The 7,371-nt window shown below is 42.8% G+C and overlaps 1 protein-coding gene across 3 annotated transcripts in view; it reads right to left on the reverse strand.

The window, feature by feature from the left end:
• NPW (neuropeptide W) overlaps positions 1-7,243 on the reverse strand; it is a 31,513-nt gene extending 24,270 nt beyond the window's left edge. For all 3 annotated transcript variants that reach the window (XR_007776252.1, XR_007776250.1, XR_007776251.1), the window contains exon 1: positions 6,306-7,243. The gene's annotated coding sequence lies outside the window, so the exon portion shown is untranslated. The remainder of the gene's footprint in view (positions 1-6,305) is intronic.
• Positions 7,244-7,371: the final 128 nt, after the last annotated feature.

Consider the following 7,371-nt stretch of genomic DNA (forward strand, 5'->3'; position numbering starts at 1 on the left):
CCCACAAAGCTAGTCAGGACTTTGGGGAGCCTCCTCTCCCTTGAAGCAGACTGTCTTCAGGGCAAGAAACTCACATGGCTTCACCTCCTGGGTCTCTCCTTGGAGCATTCAGCATATGCCCCTCCGTGCGCTTCCCACAGCGAGTCTGCCCAGGCAGGGTCCTGGGGAAGCCAGAGGGTCCTACACGCACCCCACTTCACTTCGCAGTCAGACGTGACTCTTAGCCAGCCAGTAAAACAGAGGTTTATTAGATGACAGGAACACGGTCTAAAACAGAGCTTGTAGGTTCAGAGAACAGGACCCCTCGACCGGGTCCATTCTGGGGCCCAGCAAGGCAGATAACCCTATCTGCTCTCACTCCTCGTCCCCAGCCAGTCCCAAACTGAAACCCTCTCCAGCCCCTCCTTTCTGCCCTTTGTCTCTTTCCCGGGCCAGGAGGTCACCTGATCTCTTTGTTTTCTCACACCTTTAGCATCCCCTTGCAGGGGGGAAGGGCCCAGACCATTAGTTGCCATGGAGACAGAGTGTCGGCCAGAAACTGAGGTACCCACATAGTATTCAGAGGAAACATTAAGAACAGCCCCACTTTGTCACAGAAGTGTACTGCCAGAAGTACCATATTTCGGGTGACTTTAAATCAAGGTCCTGAGATCTTATTCACTAAATATATTCATTGCACATGTACTGTCTCTATTTCAAGTTATAGAAATGAACTTAATCCAAGACGTAACCTTAAAATTTGCACTTTGACAATATTTTGGTGCTAAATTATAAATATTTGATCTGTTGCTCTTCTAAACACGATGGATTTGTTATGTTCATCTGCACAAATATTAATTATTTCAGAGAACATTGCTGATTAAAGTGTCCTTTGGAAGAAGTATCCTTTTCCTCTGACATTATGTAGTGTTCAGCTAATAAACTTGGAAATTAACCAGCAGTAGCATTAGTATTAGCTCTTTATCTTTGGAGGTATATATTTCCTGTTGGCCAAGGCATAAGACTAAATACCAGCTGAATTATTTGCACTGCACATTGAGCAAAATTAAATATGCATAACTATATTTCTTCATGGCATTGGTTCACATTGAGTGCTAACATCCAGATTCCATTTGTAATTAGTAGGGGACTAAGAATGACTTCTTTAGGTTACCAGCGAAGAGTGAGTCAATCCACTGAGAGGACATTATAAACACCTCTTTGCTTTTACACTGTGAAAGAAATTAATCTAAATCAGGACTCACATATTGTAGCAATACAATTTTTCATAATCATAATGACTCTGAAGTAGGCTTCAGAGAGAACTTTAAATATCGGCTACCTGTAATTTCATTTTCCAGCTTCCTCTGGATAGGGACTGTGATGCTGCACTCCATATGTCTCTGGGAATTTGCTAATGGGTGTGAATATAATGTAACTGGAATATGCTTTATGCAAAAGGTCCCTTGTAAGATATCATTATAAAGCTTATAATCTTCTGAGTGTGTTCATCCTATTTGTATGTATGCATCATTCTTGTATCTAAAACTAGAAATATGAAGTATAACTCTGAAGTCCTATAGTAATTATGCAAAGTGTGGGCCATTAACGGTGGCTTGGAATCTTGATGGCTCCCATTAAGTAGGACAATTGACCCTAGACGGCTCTGTTTATCTGCAAGCCTCCACTGCATACCTGCGGGCCAATCCAGGAAGAATGGAGGGGGCTCACAGGATATGTGAATATGTCACATGATACTGGAATCCATCTTTAACCTGGTGCTTTTCCATTTATAAGGCGGGGTGGGAACCCAGAGAGAGACAAAGGATTCCTGCCTTGTGCCAAAGACATAATAGGGGGCAGAACAGAACAAAGTGGGATGCCAGTCATGAGAAATCTTCTAGTTACCACCTGAGCTGGAACTAACAAGGACTGTACCAGGGAAAGGATTGGGCCCAGACTAGGAAGGAGTCTAGTCTGCAAATTTGACACCATCAGCTCAGGATTGAGCAAAGACTGTGAATGGCTTGCCAATTACAGAACCAGTTTCTCCTCTCTTGGTTTTCACACCTCAACTGCTAGAACAGGGCCTCATCCTCCCTGATTGAACTGACCTCGTTATCCATAGCTTGCCTGCTAGCATATATATACCTGCCCCTGGAAATTTCCATTACATGCATCTGAGGAAGTGGGTATTCACCCACGAAAGCTCATGCTCTAAAACGTCTGTTAGTCTATAAGGTGCCACAGGATTCTTTGCTGCTTTTAGTCTGTGAAAGAAGCTTATTGGAACATCTCTAAGGGTGAGATTTACCTGTATTCAGTTTGTTAATGTATCAGGCTTAGACTTGAGTGTTTTGTTTATTTTGCTTGGTAACTTACTTTGTTCTGTCTGTTATTACTTGAAACCACTTAAATCCTACTTTTTACACTTAATAAAATCACTTTTGTTTATTAATTAACCCAGAGTAAGTGACTAATACCTGGGGGAGGAAGCAGCTGTGCATATCTCTCTGTTAGTATTACAGAGGGCGGACAATTTAGGAGTTCACCCTATATAAGCTTTATACAGAGTAAAACGGATCTATTTGCGGTTTGGATCCCATTGAGAGCTGGGTGTTTGGGTGCTTGAGACAGGAGTACCTGCTGAGTTGTTTTCAGTTAAGTCTGCAGCTTTGGGGGCAAGGTTCAGACCCTGGGTCTGCGTTGCCGCAGGTTAGCATGTGTGGCTCAACAAGACAGGGTTCTGAAGTCCCAAGCTGGCAAAGAAAATGGGCTCAGAGGTAGTTTCAGCACATCAGGTGACAGTCCCAAGGGGGTCTCTGTGACCAAACCTGTCACAAGGACTTAACAGAACAATAATTAGCTCATCGTGATTATTACTAGTAATTGACTAATATGGAACCTAGACAGATCTATGTTTATACATCTTCAAGATATGGCATACAGCTATGGAAGTCACACTTACAATATGCATGTTTGCCGCAATAGTCTCTAGTACATCAGGCATAGAGAGCTGCTCCGATCTTCTGTTGAGCAGGGTAACAGGGAGCTAACTGTATTAGACAAAGAAATTGAGGGGGGTCTAAACTTTGTTTCACTGAAGACTCCTTTGGCAGCTTGCCAGAAGTCTGGGGACTGGACTTATTTGGCATATATGTGTACATACAATTAAAAATAAAAAGCACAGCATGCAGCAAACCTGCTCTCTCTTGTTCTCTCTCTCTCCCTCTCTCTGTTGCATCTACACATGGATGACTACGAAGGGCCTGATTTAGCTTCAAGTCAACATGCCAGTGTTAACTCTATTAAGTTCAAGGGAATCACACCAGATTTACATAAGTGTATGTGAGTCCACGATCAGGCCTCTTTGTCTGATGAGCAATAAAGCTCTGGATCTGATTCTCCTCCCTTAAGGGAGACTCATATACTGCAGGAAGGGAATTGGGTCAGTGCAGTCAATCATGTTTGCTGTCCACCTTATGGTTATAGTAGAGGATGGCTGCATTTGGCCTTCAGGTTGCATCGAGGATGCCCTAATTCTACTTCTCCTTCCTTCAAGATCAACTCCTTGGCTTCATTCGTAAAACTCCTGAGCTAGCTGAGCTTGGGAAATCTGACCTGATGAGCAAAAGAAGAAAAAGTTTTCTACATTCAATAGCCTGTTAAATCTGAGAACATTAAGCCCTTAAACAGCTCCCTCTTCAGGCCTTGATCATTCTAGAGATTAACAGAGAAGCAGAACATGTCAAAATTGATCTGTTGGCAAAAAATGTTGCCTGCAAGCTGCCCTGATTATGTAACACAACATACTGGTAAATGGCAGCTTATTTCTCCTCAGCAGATCTGGCACTGCTCTGTAGAACACCTGAAAGAGACTAGTCACAGGGGTAAGGTATACTTTATATAAGTACGGTCTGAAGGCTCAGGCCCCAGACACTCTAGAGCCAGCATTTAAAGGCCTGGTTTACAATTAAAAGTTAGAAAGACACAGCTACAGCACGCAGGGGTGTGAAAAATTCGCACTCCTGAGGGCAGTAGCTATGCCAACCTAGCCCTGATGTAGGCATGGCTATGTTGATGAAAGAAGTGTTCTGTCTACCGCTGCTCAGAAAGTTGGATTACCTACATCAATGGAAAAAAAACCACCTTCCTTTGCTATAGAAAGCATCTACACTACAGGTCTACAGAGGCATAACTGCAGTGTCATAGCTGTGCTGCTGCAGTGCCCATAGCATAGACATGGCCAAAGAGTTCTAGATGACTGCAACAGGCATCAGTTCCTACTGACATAACGTGAAACCTTTGAGACCAGAGCTGAAAAGTACGACTAGTGGTTCTGCCCAACTGCTTTGTCACAATGATCATTATGGTGAGTAATGTCATTTTAAAGCCTAATTACGAAGGTATATTTATTATCCCACACTTGGCCATATCACTGGGGTACTTGCGTAATTTCACAGATGAGTGACACTTAAGGCAGCCCATTACTGTCAGCAGCCTCCATCTCATTTCAAGCTAATTGCTCTCTAAAATTGGTAGGACGCAGTTTTGACATGAAAACATTTTCAACAGTATCATTAATTTAGGGGGGAAATTTCATGGAGTAATTACAGGCAACATCTTCAGCCGTTCCTCATTATCTCCCCCACACTTTAATGCTGATTACCAAAAAGGTGTATATTATCTACTCCTAATTCTGAAGTACCATAAATGGGTCTCTTTAAGCATCTTCAAAGAGAAGGTAAAGGTTACCTGATATATCTAATGGCCTGAGTCGCCAAAATACTTAGTTTTTCTTATGGTCAAAAGACTTAACTAATTTATATTCTTCCCTCTCCCCACCCCCACAGATATTATTAAATGGTATCAGTGTTGAACTGAAGAAGAACAGTATGTGTAGATTTTCCTTTAGCTCAGTGTCTGAGCCCAGTGAATTTTGGAGCAGGAGGATCTGAATTCTATCCCTGCTGCTGCTTCTGCCATGAAGTTCCAAGTAGGCACTACGTGCAGCAGAATGATGCCTATCGAGGCCTACATAGCCCTGAATTTCTTAAAATATTTAATACATTAACTTAATAAATTTCTGCTCCCCTTGCTTCAGCTCTGTAGAAATTCTTCTTCCAAGGAAAAGGTCTGTTCTCCAGTTCTTGCAAATACATAACCCAATCCCAGTGGGGAACAATATCTTATCTGTATTTGCCCAAATAGTTATGCTGTGACATCCCATCTCAATGTAACAATATTCAGTTCTTTATATTGTGATGTCATATTTTCACATGGCAATACATTATTGTGCACAGCCACAGCAGGGAACATCTGCATGCTTCACTGCATCATCATGGGGCCTGGAAACATTTTTGAATTGTCCGGTGATTGCAGGTGCAGGAGGGATCCCATGAAAGTTGGGACCATCTTGCCAATGTGAGGAAAGATGGCAATCCTTGGGTTAGCGGGAGTTAGGCACCTGTATGTCAAGTGAGGTGGGGAAGCAGATCTTTGGTAATATCCTTTATCCCGAGTAAGCTTGATGTCTCATCTGATGATGGCAGAGTGAGAGCCTAGAGCACAGACCTTTGCTTTTTTTGAGGCACTACTTGGAAAGACCCAGGAACAGAAATGATGGGCTCTAAAGAAATCTGCTTCAGCCCTCCACAAATGGAAGGATAAATCAGCCCAAGATGGGTCATGTGAAGGGGACTGGGGAGAAAAAAGGGGTGACTCTGAAAGACTGAAAAAAAATACCATTGTCTCTCATTTTAGATAAACTCCCAAGAAGATTTTATATTTTCAGATTAACACAGCTGTTCAATCTATGTTAAATCCATTCTCTGTATTACTCAGAACCCTCTTCAGAACCACACATTTCCCTATTAAAGAAACAGACACACTGATGGTTAATTCTGGCTCACATCACTAGCTTACCTATCAAAGCCTTAAAACAAAACCTGACCATGAAATGTTCTGATTCTGTGTCACTCTTTGTAGCATGTATCTAAACAATCTCTTAGTGGCTCTTCACACTACACAGTTCTTAGGATCCGTAACATTGGCACTATTGTAAGTAACATATTTTCTATCTATTTTAAGTATAGCCACCCAGTAGGTCAGTGGTTCTCAACCTTTCCAAACTACTGGACCCCTTTCAGGAGTCTGATTTGTCTTGCATACTCCAGGTTTCACCTCACTTTAAAACTATTTGCTTAAAAAATCAGACATAAAAATACAAAAGTGTCACAGCACACTATTACTGAAAAATTGCTGACTTTATAATTGTTACCATATAATTATAAAATAAATCAACTGGAAATAAATATTGTACTTACATTTCATTGTATAGTATATGGAGCCGTATAAGCAGTAATTGTCTGTATGAAATTTTAGTTTGTACTGACTTCGCTAGTGCTTTTTATGTAGTCTGATGTAAAACTAGGCAAATATCTAGATGAGTTGATGTACCCCTGAAAAACTTCTGAGTACTCCCATGTTGAGAACCACTGCAGCAGATTATATATGCTAGTCAGGAACTGCATTCAGTATTATATCAGATTGAGAGGCAGGATTGCTGATCTTGTCCATTGTGGGCTAAACATATCTGTCAAGTTGCTGTGTTGATCTTCCACAGCACAATAGGATCAAAACTTGTTTCAGAACATAATCATGCTATGTTAACTGGTCATCACGCTGCAATGTGGTGAGAATGCTTCCAAAACCATCACCACAGGTTGTGAAAAATATCATTGTATCGTACACTGAGTGCCATATCTATCCTCACCAAAAGCTTGAGATACAGGATTTCTGGGATTTCCTTAGCTCTCCAGGGTTGCCTTGGAACATCTCTGGATTTTTGGTAGCGCACAGAGTGAATACTCCCCTTTGGAAGTATTGCCTGGATACACTTTACATAGAGGACTGGTCACTTTTCTCATTAAATGTATTTGATGTCAATATTTTCTCTTCTTTCCAAAGGCAGAGAGAATCCTCAAGGCTGGGCGGGGTATGGGAGGAGAAAATCCCCAGCATTTCACCAGCCCATTGAAGCAGGGGGCAAGGTGAGTGCCCAGGCTCCCGCCTGAGAAAGGCTGAGGCTGGTTTTTAGGTGCCAACCCCACACAGCACAGGGCCCTGCATGGGGCTGTTGCCGCACAGGCCCTGAGGCCAGGCACCAAGAAGGCACAGGCCACCCGTGGGCTCCCCTGGTGCAGCTCGGCCGCTCCCAAGCCCTCAGGCTGGGTCACCAAGGTGAGGGGTCCCTTCCCCGGGCGGTCGTCATAGTGATGGCGGGTTTGTATCTCTTGGGGGTAACTACTGGATTCCAGCCCTGAAGCCCCCAAGGACTGGGGTGAAATGTCCCTGTGGGAGGACTCCAGTTTAGTGGAGGTCTGTCAGCAG

Source organism: Gopherus flavomarginatus, chromosome 9, assembly GCF_025201925.1.
Source record: "Gopherus flavomarginatus isolate rGopFla2 chromosome 9, rGopFla2.mat.asm, whole genome shotgun sequence".
NCBI classification, from domain to species: Eukaryota; Metazoa; Chordata; order Testudines; family Testudinidae; genus Gopherus; species Gopherus flavomarginatus.